This window comes from Zophobas morio, unplaced genomic scaffold (assembly GCF_036711695.1).
Source record: "Zophobas morio isolate AGI-343-1 ecotype UQ-CSIRO unplaced genomic scaffold, CSIRO_AGI_Zmor_V1 ptg000011l, whole genome shotgun sequence".
In the NCBI taxonomy this organism is placed as follows: Eukaryota; Metazoa; Arthropoda; class Insecta; order Coleoptera; family Tenebrionidae; genus Zophobas; species Zophobas morio.
The window spans coordinates 8629611-8643185 of record NW_026972116.1 but is presented as its reverse complement, the minus strand read 5'-3'; the positions used below and the strand labels follow the sequence as shown (position 1 = coordinate 8643185).

At 34.7% G+C, this 13575-nt stretch overlaps 1 protein-coding gene across 12 annotated transcripts in view; it reads right to left on the bottom strand.

Annotated features, from left to right (window-relative positions):
- Nucleotides 1-13575, bottom strand: part of LOC135126848 (liprin-alpha-1) — a 200439-nt gene that overhangs the window by 114157 nt on the left and 72707 nt on the right. The gene's annotated exons all lie outside the window — the stretch shown is intronic.

Sequence of the window (13575 nt, the reverse complement as noted above, 5' to 3'; positions counted from 1 at the left end):
TCACGAAAGTGCTTGACATTAATTGACATTCCGGTAATAAGTAACGACTGCAACAAATTTAATTTATACTCACGCAAAACACGTGTGCAATGTGTACCACTATCAGCGCGCTTATTTTATCATAAAGAATTCTACCTTCCAACTGATAATTCCATGGCAAACAGCAATGAAACGTAAACGTTTAAACTCTTAAAACTACGTGAGATAAACTTGTTTTTGTCACGGTCGCCAACAGTTTTTGCAGTTACCTGATTGAATTAAATAATTTCAGAAAGAACACTAATGTATGTAGTCACCGAACTTTAGAATACCGTGGTCTTAAAATCTCCTATGAGAGGCTTAAACTTTAAACATCCAACTATTTTAATATCGTTAAAATTAAACAGCTAACCGCTAATATGCAGTATTGATTTAACTTGGCTCAACACAAGAACTAACTTCAAAATCAGAACAAAATTAAAAAAGCAACTGCTACGTGCTTCAAGTGGTTCATCCAATAATATTGCACACAAGTCATTTTTCATGAAATCTTACTCCAATCCTTTGAACAATTTGTCCTATCATCACCTTCACCAACTTCCTGCAAATTTGGTAACCAAAAATCGATAAGTGTAGAGCAGGAGTCTAATATTCAACATTATATCATCGCGACAGGATTACTGATAATATCTACGACTCTGTGACCCTTCAGATCGCGAACGATTTCATCCCAAACCGCTCTGCTACTAAATTATGAAATATATGATAGTCGCGGTAAAGTTCAGTTCAAACTGTATAGACGCCACAACCACATCTGCTTTATTTACAACACCAGATTGTCTCGGCACTTTACTCGTTCAAGGAATAAGCTTGCAATTTCGTTTCTATTACGAAAAGCGATTCCTAAGAGACCGTCCACGACTAAGCACGCAAGAAAACTCCGAAGCGACAAGCGAAAATTTATAGGTAAGGTTATGAAAAATTGCACTTTCCTTCTTTTACCGGTCGCCATTTTATTGCATTAAGAAAAATACGATCGAAGGAATATATAAAATTTTTCTAAGCAATTTTTTAACCTTCCGCCGATTTAACGCGATTTTTATTAGTGTCGTAAAGTGTTCGGCTAATTAAAAGCCATTCAATTTACCTCGATTGACAACCCGGAGGTTATGGATTAATAAATTGATAAATTGCTTTTTTGGATGAAAAACATCGCTGAAGCTGTTGACGATGAATACTGCTCTCCAAGGAAAAATCTTCCTCTTCCACAAGTTGCGTACGGTAAAGACTACAATCAGAGCTCGGAAGTGACAAAACAAATATAAAACTTCTATTACGCTTTCGGGTGATAAAACTACAGAAGGGGATTCAGTACAATCAAAAAGTAGATTTGTGGGTTGTTTTTACATTTACGCATCTGTCTCCTTACGCTTAAAATACGGGTAAAATTAGACGAAAAATTCTGGAACAAAACAAATAGACCGCAGCGTCCTGTGTACATCTTCCGAAGTCACGAACGAAAGAAAATATAGATCTTGGGTAAATAAGAACCCGATATGGGCTCAGCTCCCGGCTACGTGAATCCGCCTCCACTGAAGCTCCCAAACGATTGAATTTTATCAAACAAACAGAATAATAATTCAAGATAATCAAATCTCTCGGTTTGCCATTTAATCGGTCAGAATTGGACGGAGTCATGCAAAACTACTCATACGTCAAAAAGCAAAAATCAGAGAGCACTGCTGAATAAGAAGATTATAATTTCAAATAATCCCTCTATTAGTGCTCGTGCATCGTATTCAACTACTGAACACATCAAAGACCTGATTGAAACCCCGCAATGAATTACTCGCTTTTTGGATAACGCCATCCAATTAATCAAAGGTTTTCAAACAAAAGGCTCGTCTCGTAAATCATACCTCTCTTGTAGCATCAAATTTGCATAAGCCAACTGAGAAATAATTACAACTTCCTCCTGGTTTCAGAGATGGACTTCAGATGTAAGATAACTCCCTTAACTAGATTACATCGTGCCGTCTTACTGCGGTAAAGTTGGATTTCTCTTTGTGAAATCGGCCCGCAACCATCCGGACACATTTAAATCGTTGATCCTATTTTATCCGATGGATAAACGAACTGAGATACCAACCGGCGAGATCGAAGGGTGCAAATTTAAAATCCACGACCACAAGATAGAAAAAACAAGACAAGCTAAACCTGCCTTCGCAAATCTCTCTGTGGTGATTAAACTGTAAGCAATAAAAACCTTTTACGCTGCACGCATTGTAAATTACCTTTAATACCAAGAATGTATAATACTTTGGAGAATAGAAACTGAAACTCTTCATCAATGTTAATTAACGGTGTTCTGTCTTAATGTGGTATGAACGCCTCCGAAGCTCAAGAGAAAAGCGAAGGCGTTTATTTGCATTGCAAAAAGCACCAGAGATTTGTAAATGTTACCAAGACGTAACGAATTTTGGTTTCCAGAAGCTTTTGCGCATATAAAGTCTGTAAATGACAAGCAAAACAACGTTTTCAAGACGTAATTATATGTAATTGAAAAGCTCGCGACAGTAATGGAATTGTTATGGCAGCGCCAAAATTGTTTACTTCCCACTAATTACATTTATACACAAAAAAAACAAACACAGCCACCCTCAATCTTTAAAAAATTTTCCGCGAAAAATATAAAATGTGATAATGTGATCACAATGTGGAATTTATTACATGGTAAATATTCTTAGCATCTACAATAATGCCCCGAGGAGCAAAAGCGGCTTAAATGACTCTTAAAATGATTAACATTTTCAAAGAGAAAGAGAGAGACAGAAAGAGAGGTGGGTGTTAAGAACTTCCAAGAGCAGACGATCTCCAATTTTTACAATTGTGATTAGAAAAATACTACAACAGCTCACGAAAAACATAATTTGCCATCATGTGTTAAAATAACACTATTTAGATGAGATTATCTATACAATGTGAAATACAAATAAGTTTGACATACTCGTACCGATCAAATTATATTTCAAATTATACTGAGCAAGAAGCAACAAGAGCTTTCTAGAAACAAAAAATTTGCTATAAGATTCTAATTGCAAAAATTTTATTATTTATTAAGGGTATCTATTATTAAATTTAGTAAAAGCTTTTCTTGAAGTCAGCGCCAGTTTTTTTTTTTTTGCTAAAAAAGTTTGCGCTTCATTTTGTGTGCTTGTTTTTAAATATATTTCGTTATATTATTTAGTGTTTCAACTTCTAAAGATAATGTTAAATAACAGTTTTCATTTGAGAGATTTTGAAATAATAATAGCAAATTCTTCAGGCAGATTGTTTATTATAAAAAATTACGAAAAGCACTACGAAATAGAAAATTATTTTCAGTTCATTGTATAAAAAATGTTCTATATGTTGACATTTTTACTTCCTCAGCGTAAGCTAAAGATATATAGTACTCATTTCCATCGGACGAATGGCCACTTTTATATTTTCTGGACATTTCATAACCCCAAGAGTATGAAAAAAGTTGTCTCCTATTTCTCTCTGTCTGTCTGGCGTCCGTGTCGATTTTTATTAGACACGTAATCTCCGAAACTACTGGACAGATTGTTGTCAAATGTTGTACGTATAGTAAGAATATCATGTATGTAGATAGTAAAACACTAACTAAAATTTGGTTAATTATTCCCACCAACAATTTGGTGACCTCATTTCAAAGAACTGTATTTTAAAAAGATTTAAATGTTATACAATAACAGACTGCTATACTTGTGATGTACGAATCCGCTTTGAATTTTTTGCTTAAACGGCCAAATATGTATTCACAAAAAAAATTAACACAGTATAATAATATTTTACCGGTAAATCAAGATATAAGCGTCCGTTGCTACACGGTTAAGAGGATGAGCAACTCCAAATGACCTTGAGGCAGCGCTCGCCCACGTGCAAAGGGACTAAGATTTTGCCCTGAGTTGGGTGGAGTTTGGCAACAATAAGTGAACAAATAATGGCAGATACACTCCGGGCAACAAGTAGGTACAACTGCTGTCCCATTCATTCTTAGATACCTGGTGAAAACAAAGAAATCCCAAGATCGTTACTACTGTCTTTTCATGCTCTCACCGCTCAGTTCGATTTTAGCTGGGCAGTTTATTTATTATTTATTAATTTGACTAAGAAATAACAACTTTTTTTACTTCCCGAGCGTAAGCGAAGGAAGTATTGTAATCGAGTTCGTCGGGCGACTCTCTACTTTTACGTTTTCTGAAGCTTTCATGACCACTACAGTACGAAGAAATTGTAGTAAAATAACATAGTCCTACACATATAATTTATGAACCCATGTAGAGTTTTTACCCGAAACGTCCAGATTTTTGGAAAAAAAATCAAATTTATAAAACAACATTTTGCAATTTAATTTTGAATCTGCAAAACCGAATGCTTTGAAATCTTGTAGATGTTTTAAAAGTTATGATAAGCATGTGATAAATTTTTAATCAAAATATATTTACTTACCCCGTCCAAAAAATTGATGACGTTAGCTCAAAATTTTGCCGAATAAATTCTATCTAAAATGTACAAAATATAAGGAATCTGTACTTGTGATTTATTGTTCCATTCAAATTTTTTGGATCTGCTCATACAGGGTGACTCAAAAAAATTCATGAATGCTTAAATTTATTTTATTGATTTAATCAGAAACTACAAAACCCAATGCTTTGAAATTTTGGAGATGTTTTAAAGTTATCATAAGCATGGTAAATTTTTGATCAACATGTATTTGCTCATCTCCCCTAAAAAATTGATAACGTTACCTCAAAATTTTACTGAACAAATCCTATTTTAAATGTGCAAAGTGTGATGACTTGATGAGTCTATACTGATCAGTGCATTAATATTTTTTAGAGTTGCTTATACAGCGTGTCTTCAAAAAATTAATGAATGAGTCAATTTATTTTATTGTTTAAATCAAGAATGGCAAAACTGAATACTTTGAAATCTTGCAGACGTTTTGAAGTTATTGTAAGCATGGTAACTTTTTAATCAAAATGTATCTGTTTATCAACCCCATAAAATTGATCACGCCATTTCAAAATTTTATCGAATAAATCCTTTCGAAAATGTGCAAAATATGATTAGTCTATACTCCCAATTTTTTAAAATCGATTTCTTTTAAAATTAACAATTAGTATATTGTACAAAATAATATATGTAGTAATAATATCTAAATTTTTTTACAATTTTTGTTTAGCCAAAACGACTTCAGATAACCACATAATAACAATTGATCAAAATTCAATAAAAAGCAAGTGTAGTGATATACATTTAATATGCACAAAAAATTGGTGCATAAGCAGCCTTCTTTTCAACAGCAGCTTTCATTTTTTCCATGGCGGTTTCTTTCCATCCATCACTTACTCTTTCGTGCATTTTTGAATAGAACACCTTGGACATACAAAGAATATCCATGCAAGCTAAAATTTCTTCTAATTTGGAGAATCCGCCTCCTACAGAAACAATTCCCGACACATGTTGACATCGATTTTTGTACTGTTATGGTCATCAGTCGATATACAAAAAACAGCGTTGCACATATCGCATTTAAAATATATATCCGAATAAAGTCCTCGTCTTTTCTCAGATTTCATAAACATATTTCATGCGGAGCGAGTTCACTTATTTTTTGCAACTGAGCAAAAATATACTAAGTGCAAAAAAAATCCGAACACTTGGATAGAATAATAATTTTTTGAAAATCTTTTGGGTTTACAGTCTACTACTTACTACTAGTAAATGATGAAAAATTCAAATGGAAATATTAACACCTAAGCTAGTAATGGGTTGGAGCAGCCCTGTTATTGAGGCATACGTTTACACGTCTTGGCATGGACCTAATGAGTCGATCAATGTCATCCTGATTTAATTCATCTCGAGTAGCTTATACTTCACGCTTCAGGTCGTTTAAAATTTGTGGTGGCCGCTGAAGATGAGTTAAACGTCGTCCTATCATATCCCGTACATGTTCTATGGGTGAGAGGTTAGGAGATCTAGGAGGCCATGGCAATAACTCCAGTTCATACTCTTCAAAAAAGTTAAAAGTGTTTCTGGCGATGTGTGGACGCGCATTGTCTTGTTGAAAACCAAGCCCAAGTTGCGTTCTTAAGAAGTGAAGCAGATATGATTCTACCACTTCTTCCACATATCGCGGAGAGGTCGTACTCCCCCTAATAAACACTAACGTAGATCTACTACCGTAAGCAATGCACCCCCACACCATTAATCCTACTGTGCGGTGTACATGTCTTTCCACAGCAAATTGAGGATTTCGTCTTTCTCTACGTCTTCTTCTCACTAACATACGGCCATCATGCATGGATAAACAAAAGCGCAATTCGTCACTGAATGCAACAGTGTTCCATTCCTTGTCCCATCCACTACGTTCCCTGCACCATTCGAGTCGTTGACACTTATGTGCAGGTGTTAAAGGTAAAACAAAGTGTAGGTGGTAAGTTTTAAGGACAAAAGATCTAATACGGTAGTATACGGAACGCATGTTTATAGGTCTAACCACATCAGCAAACCATTCGTTGGCAATTGCCCGAGTTGTAGACTTTCGGTTTCTTAGAGCTAACAAACGCAGACGATGGTCTTGGCGCCCAGTGGTAGCTCTTGGTCGCCCGGATCCTGTAGCTCTGTGTCTTGTACCGTCTTGACTTCACGCCTACCAACATTCCGTCACTGTAGACACAACTCTGTTAACACGAAGTGCAATTTCTCTAAAGGACAATATTGCTTCATGCATGCCTATTATTCGACCCTTATCAAAATCACCTAATTGTGAATACTGAAGACGTCTTCGCACTGGGGGCATGTTAACGGCTTTTTAAGGAATTTAAATTGTCGAAATCGAATTCCGAAAAACGTCAAAATTTTACAGAACAGCCCCATCTTACTAGACCTCAAATCAGGACAATAAAAATTAAAATGACGTAAAAGTTCTTCAATAATTGTCTTCATATGTTCATCATTTCTTACTTATACAACAACCAATGTGTGTATAAAATTTCATTTAAAAATATTGACGTTTTCAAGGTGTTCGGATTTTTTTTGCACTTAGTATATATTCAAAATTCACAATTCTGCGTCCAATCATATTCAAAATTTTCCTAACTGTGTTTGAATCCTGTTGTTCAAGTTCGAGTTCGTAATTCTAAAAAATAAAAATTCAGGAAGAATGACTTGTTATTTTTTTAAGTTGGTCATTCTGCACCGTATTTCTTCAAGAAACGCCCTTTTTATAACTCCAACTTTAATAAAATAAATCATTCATTTTAAATATTAGGGCATAGTACTTTGCTTCTTTCAGGTGGACATTATTTGAAAATAAAATAAAAAAAAATTGCAAGAAATACGAGAAGCAACTGTTCAAACTAAAACTTGCGAACAGACCAGCAATGCCACTTACTGCCAATAATAAAAATGTAAACTTGGGAAGACCAGCAATAAAGTTACGGATAATATACTTTTGTCTGGGACTGTACAAAGGGGAGGGTACCTACAAATATTCATCATGCTCATGTAAAGTAGGCAACCCAGTGCATTGTAAATCGAAAATTTGTCGAAATATTGGTTTTGTCCTGCACCTCTCTTGTAGTAATTACTGGGAATATCTAAAAGATATTTTAACCTAAAATATACAAAGGCTTATTCTACAGAATGACCAGACCGAATTTTTGAATATCTTTAAAAAATGCATTACAAACGCGTGTTAAAATTGATCAAACTTTGACCCCTAATATCTTGAAGAAAGAGTTCAAATTTTAAAAATGTACTCTGGTCATTTTGTACATCCATCTTTTAGTAAGATAAGTGCGTTTTCAAAATTAGATTATCGTTGTATTTAAAGCTGTGAGAACGGTAGGATAAATAGCATTTTTTGGGCTTGTTTGCTTGGGGTTGCTCATCCTCTTAACGCCTCAGGATGCGGACAAGAGTTCGCACGTTCGATGCCAAACTTGGCCGTTTTTTTTTCTCTCTCTTTTTCACTCGCGCTGTGATGAAAATTTTTGATTGATCAAATTGAACTAGAACTAGAAAATAGAAGCAAAAATGTGACTTTTTATGACAAAATGTAACATCAAAATAGTACCAATAAGTGAAATCGCAGCGAATCATGTAATTTTGGATGAGGCTTTATGGCTAATTTTAATTTTGCTCGTGTTTGAGTTAAATAATGTGAAGATATAAAGACCCCAGATTTAGCACTTGGGGAAAGATTTCGAAAAGTTTAAAAGGAAAAAAAGGCGTAGTTTAACGATTCTGACTTGCTTAAAAAATCTGTACAAGGTTATTTAGGCAGAACTTTCCTCACCCCTGAAGTACAGTCGAACAAATGCAGCTTCTACGAAAAATTAAATTAAATTTTACAAATTTTCATTTTTTTATGATAACCCCAAGCTATTGTCTACATTACGGTATAGTGAAGATGTAATTACTACAAATTATTTATTTAACCTGAAAACGAGCACAAGAAATTTCATTTTAAAACCCCACAACAAAGCTACCTAGCTACTAAATCATGACCGCTGCAAAATTCTTGTTATTATTTTTAATAGATGGACCCATTCCCAGGGCAAGACTTCTTCTTTTTAAACCCTTTTCATTGTCCAACTTTACATACTTACGGCACACAAAATTTAATATAAAATGCAAACGGAACCCATGCATCACAACGACGTCTCCAAATTTTTATTGTGAACAAACGACTTCCACCCTTCTTTATAACAATGGATGCAATCAAGAAGAGTGGAAACTTTACATTCATATTTACGTAATAAACCGAGCGAAAAACCCACTGGCTTATAAATTCGAATGTGTATCTTTTACTGCAACGAATAAGATAGTGTCGGACACCTTGAGGTCGTAAAATACAAAGATAAATCTAGCGGAAAACGTCGTGATGTCGCGGACTTCGGAGTCGCTTAAACGTAGAATTTAGTGCCATCAAACCCGGCCGGAACCTCTCAGACTATAATCCTAACTTACTTGACTACCAGACAGAAAATTACTCTCGCATGCAAGAACTTACGCCCGTCAAAATCCGTCATCCCAAAAAGCAGAGAAGCAGCCGCCAAATGAACCACGGTCTAAAATAAAACAGACATCTGCTCGCCTAATCCCGGTGATTTAGCCGAACGAAAAGATTTATAAGTTTGTTAAACTGGAAAGTTTAAGACGAGGCTGACACAAGCTGGGAATTAAAACGACTCCGGTGAAGAACAATACAGTTGAGAATATTACGGAAGACAGGCAAACTAAAACGAAAAATATACGATTCTCGAGTCCGCACGTGACAGTAGCAATTTCATGTGTAATTTTTGTAAATGGATTTAATCTCCCGCTTCAAACCATCCTTTGTCATCGTCGTGTATATGCCTCTGGCAGATTTTCTCCGCCATGGAAACAACTCCCAACATGATATGATCACATTTATTTCAAGAGTATTTGCATTAAAAATTGTGTTGCTACTAGAGATGAAACCCGCACTTTTTATAAGACTGTTTAAATAAGTTAAAGGGCACGACTCCAAGATTAACAGAAATAAAGAACTCGACCTCGGGGGGCCGAGAATACCTGTGACTTTCCGAAATTATCATCTGTAAGGTTGTCGTCCGTTTTTTATGAATAGAAAAACTTAGTAGAATCCTCGACGACCGCAAAAAAAAATGTTAACAGAGTGTTAGATATTTCTGGTCGATGATACTGATATTTCATTAATAAATCTGAAAAATGTCCTTTGACAGAAATCTGAAAACAGTTCGAAAAACGGAAATTTGTGCGCTTTAATATCAATTAAAATCCAAAAGGATAGCTACCGTGTGATTTCTTTTTAATCTTTGTACTAGTTTTCGCTGCCCATTATGCCACCACATTACGTAGGCCGTCTCTTAGAACATGAAACTTGTGTTGTGGTCGGTTGCCCATAATCATGCATCTTAACAACGTATATTGTGCTTTGTCTTCATTTTCGAAAATTCGTTTCGCTCATTATTTTTCCAATTTTACTCAAAAATCTTTTTTAAGGCTATATGTTTATTTGAGAGTGAATCAAAACTAGCCAGTTGCGTTTTGGCCCAAAAGCAGAATTTTCAGATTGAGAGAAAAAAAAAAAAGAAATTCATGCTTCCGTCTTACTTCCGTAACGACCAGCAAGTGAATGGTGAATGGGTGTATGAAGTTCGACCCCATTTTAAAGAATTTTGGGAAAATTTTCCTGGTATTGCTGTTCTTGAAGCTCATTTTTAAGGACACTCAGGCATGTGATAACATTATTTCATAAGACTGATAGCATTAAGAGGAAATCAGGAAGTCGCACCTTTACAAAACGAACTCCCGAGGCTCTTGAAAATATCCGACAGGTATTTGTTAGAAACTGGTTAAAAAGGAATTGACGCTGTTTGCCTACAAAATGCATGATATTTTCAGCATGACGGTGCAACAACTTATACAGCTGAAACAAGTTTGGTCTTTCTATGGAAATTTTATGACGACCGTTTAATTAACTCCCGGGCAGACCAGTTCTACACACCTCGAATATTTCTTGTTCCTTTAGAATATTTCTTGTTCCCGCCCTTGAAAGACTGTTTTTAAACAATCAACGGTTAAACTGAAGATTTGAAGATAAGAATCAGACAAGAGTGTGGAAGTTCTTACTCGAGTATTTGAAAATATGACAAAGTGCATTACGTGCTTAATTAAGAAAAAATTTTATAATCATTTTTAAAATTAAAACCTGTCCAGTTACGACCTATTTCTTCTGTCAACAAAATCTTGGATACGTAACTAGATCACAAATCAAAGAAATCACCCGGTATAATAAAAATTCTATCCTAAGTGGTCAAAATATTTTAATTTGTATGTAACCTTTTAGCAAAAGAGATTGAAAATGTACTTAACAGATTCTAGAATAGAAAAATTCGAAACAACGGAATACCTAGGATTGGTTGTTTTAACTTTTGTCAATACTACGTATTCAACCAATCGTAAACTTCCAATTTTTTAACTCATTAAAACAGATACTGCAAGCTGAGTCTATTTTCGATTTAAAAATTTCGTTTAGTTAAATATTCCCGAAATCAAAATCGAAACTTAGCTGTTTTTACGAAGTTTGCTATTCAACATCCCTCCCACATATGTTATCACGAGCTGAATATAATCATTAATTAATACAGTGTATTGCTACAATGTTGTGATTAAAAAACCATTTGGCGTTCATTCACCCCCTTTAAAGTTGACAACGCTTTTATAAAATACAGCATTATACTTAGGTGAAGTATTTTTATTACAGTGAAAGAGACACATCAATTCATTCGAAAGAAATTGAATTTGAAAAATAGGAGCAGAAGAAATTATCATGTATTCAATAGATGCAAATAAAATAAACCTAGCAAGGATATATTAATCCACATATATCTTTAAATAAAACGAAAGAAAAAATAAACGAAAATCACGATATGAAGATAAAGTCCAAAATTATTGAAGCACATAATAGCCGACAAAAAATAATGTAATGTTCCCTAATGCTATTCGTTCGTAATAAGATAATAAAATAATAAAAAACAAATATGTCAATTAGTAGGAAAATTATAATACAACAAAAATAACCACCTAAATTACGTATATTCGGTATTTACTATTAATAGTAGATAACCCATTTTGGGGTCGTAACATTACTACTGCTACAGTTGAAAAATGACGACAATTCTGATAAGATCACATATAATAATTATCTAGGACTACTTGAAAGCAGCCATTTAAAATAATAAGAACTCATTAAATTCTGTATTTCAAAATTGTACGATATTATTGTGATAAAGCATTTTAAATACCACTGTAAAATATTGTACGATAATATGTGCCAGTGAAATTAAATTATTGACGTTGTTAAAAAATGTTATATAAAAGTTAAAAAGTTCAACCCCGCATTTAAAATTTCAAACCTGTGCCGTGATGCTGAACAAAATTATCCATTATCACATTACACCTGCAATGTTCCTACACAATGCAAGGCTGTCGCTCAAATTAGTGCGCAACAATGTTAAGCTTGCGATACAAAAAATATTAATAAAGGTGTAGACGGTATAAATACGTAAGTTGCAAGACTTTCGCAAAGCTAATTTATTCAGTTTAAGAGAGTAAACATGAATAACTAATTGTTTAATCCAAATTCTTTGTATAAAGTTTTGGATTACAATTCTACACAATAATGTATTATTTAATAAAAAAAAAGCGAGCGGTTGGGCTCTTATTTTTGTGAATATTATAGTCGTTAATGGCCGGTTTCTGGAACGATATTTAACCGACCAGTTAGTTTAACTCTCCGATAAATTAGTAAATGGGTTGCTAGAAACAAATTGTCAGTTTAACTGAGCCAAAATGCACAGTTAAACTAACGCGGCATGGAGGTCCGTTAAATTTTATCTGACGCATGCGCAGTCACTAATTGTCAAATTGTTGAATGCAAATGGTCGCTGTTTCGTGTTTTGTTTTGATTTTTGATTTCGATTTTGGAGTGTTGGTGTTGTTCTGCAAGGATTACTTCAGCAATTTCAACAAATTAACTACAATTTAGTGAAAACAAAATCAGTTCTTTTCAGAACTTCGCGTCTCCGGGGTCAGAGAGAATGGAACTTGCTCGGGTATTCGAGAGTTCAAGTTCTTCCTCTGATGAGGAATTGGGTGACCTTTTAGTGGTTGTGGATAGGGTGAAAGTATTCAGAGATAGACGTAACCCTTTCGAAATATATAGTGAAGCTGAGTTTCGTGATCGATACCGTTTTTATAAAGACACTGTGAGACACATTATTACTTTGATTGAAGACAACATTGCCCCCATGACCTTAAGAAATTGTTCGCTTTCTCCTGCAGATCAGCTACTTATCGCTTTGAGGTTCTACGCAACAGGTAACTATCATAGAATTACAGTATAATCTCACTAATCCGGCACTTCGATAGATCGGCACGTCCAATAATCCGGCACCCTCCGCCCACGCCTCCCTCGCCCCTCTACACCTCCATTAATACATTACATACATTTATTCCCTCTATGAAATGCTTTATTTTATTCATTACCTATGATTTTTTTACTATAATCCAGTAGTCCGAACATTCCAATAATCCGGCATCCTCCGGTTTTTAATAGTGCCGGATTAGTGAGATTATACTATAATAACAAAATGTTAATCGTATCCTATAATGTAGGAGCATTCCAAATTCTCGTTGGTGATGACTATGGTGTCCACAAAAGTACAGTATGTCGTGTGGTACAACGAGTATCTGAACATCTAGCAGGGATGTGCCCACATTTTGTGAAAATGCCGGAAAACCAGCAAGAAAAACTACTAGTGAAGACAGGTTTTCATGTGATACGAGGCTTTCCAAGTGTTATTGGTTGTGTGGATGGTAGCCATGTTCCCATAACATCACCTGGTGGAGAAAATGCTGAGCTATTCAGGAATCGGAAAACTTATTTCTCCATCAACGTGCAAGCTGTTTGTGATTCAAAGTTAAACATACGTGATATTGTTGCACGTTGGC